The following is a 1,736-nucleotide window of genomic DNA, read 5'->3' as shown; positions in this document are numbered from 1 at the left end:
TAAAGAGAAATTTCTTTTGGCTTATTTTTTTTTCTTCAAACTTGCTTGACTGTTCTAGGTTCTTTGCATTTCCATATATGTTGTTAAATCAATCTGTAAGTTCTCACAAAAGTATCTTTGGGTCATGATGTCAAGCTTCATGTCAGGCTCCACACTTATCCTGGAGTCTGCTTGAGATTCTATCTCCCTCTGCCCCTCCCACTTGTGCTCTCTCTCTCTAAAATAAATAAATAAATCTTAATTAAAAAAAAGAATTTTAATCCGGACAGTATTGAGTCATCCATGAACATAGTGTATCCCCACATCTATTAATGTTTTTTTTACTTTTTCTCAGCAATATATGTCATTTTTGCTAGAGAGATCTTTTGCATCTTTTCATAGATTATTCCATGTATTTTGTCTTTTTGATGTTATTGTACATTTTTTTTCAAATTTAATTTTTCACTTATTTGCTATTAGTACATGAAAACGTAATTTCTCTATGTTGGATCTATTCAGCAAATATTCTAATTTTACATTTTTTTAAATAACGTGTTGATTCTTTGATGTTTCTATAAACCTGGTCATGTCATCTAAAAATGAGGGCTTCAAAGATACAGATGTAGTGAAAGGAAAGGGCACATGCACCCCAATGTTCATAGCAGCAATGTCCACAATAGCTAAACCGTGGAAGGAGCCAAGATGCCCTTCAACAGATGAATGGATAAAGAAGGTATGGTACATATATACAATGGAATATTACTCAGCCATCAGAAAGGATGAATACTCACCATTTGCATCGACATGGATGAAACTGGAGGGGATTATGCTAAGTGAAATAAATCAAGCAGAGAAAGACAATTATCATATGGTTTCACTCATATGTGGAACATGAAGAATAGCATGGAAGACCATAGGGGAATGGAGGGAAATCTGAAGGATGGGAAATCAGAGAGGGAGACAAACCTTGAGAGACTTTGGACTCTGGGTTTTGGGCAGGGGCAGATGGGGTAGCTGGATGATGAGTATTAAGGAGGGCATGTGTTGTGATCAGCACTGGGTGTTATATGCAACTATTGAATCATTGAACACTACATCAAAAACTAATGATGTACTATATAGTGGCTAACTGAACATAATTTAAAAAATAAAAATGAAAATAAATGAAAAAATAAAAATGAGGGCTTTTTTCCATCATAAGACTCACTAAGACATTTTTTGACTTATTACACTGCCAAAGATATCCAACAAACTACTGAATTAAAGCACTGATAAAAAATATCCTTGTTCCCCGTCTTGAAGGGAAAGATACCAATATTTCATTATTAAGTGTTAGCTACTGGTTTTCTGAAGGTTTTTTTTTTAAATTAAAGATTTTCCTTCCTATTCCTAGTTTGTTGATAGTTATTTTTTCATGAACTTGTGTTCATTTTTTCAAATGATTTTATAATATATTGAGATTACTACATTGTTTTATACTTTATTTTGTTAATATGATGAATTTCATTGCTTAGTTTTCAAGTTTTTGAATCAACATTGCATTTCTGGAATAAATGCTACCCAGTCTTGATCATATTATCTTCTTTAGAAATCTCTGTATTAAATTTGTCAATATTTTGTTTAGAATTTTTATGTCTGAATTCATTAAACATATTGGTGCAGAAAAAAATTTCTTTTTCTTGAAATGTACTGGCAAAGTTTTGCTGTCACACTCATGTTTAGCCAAATACAATGAGTTGGGAATGGTCTTACTTTTC

Source organism: Callorhinus ursinus, unplaced genomic scaffold (assembly GCF_003265705.2).
Source record: "Callorhinus ursinus isolate GAN/ISIS: 27379988/994484 unplaced genomic scaffold, GSC_fseal_2.0 scaffold1, whole genome shotgun sequence".
Lineage (NCBI taxonomy): Eukaryota > Metazoa > Chordata > Mammalia > Carnivora > Otariidae > Callorhinus > Callorhinus ursinus.
This window is presented reverse-complemented; position numbering follows the sequence as displayed.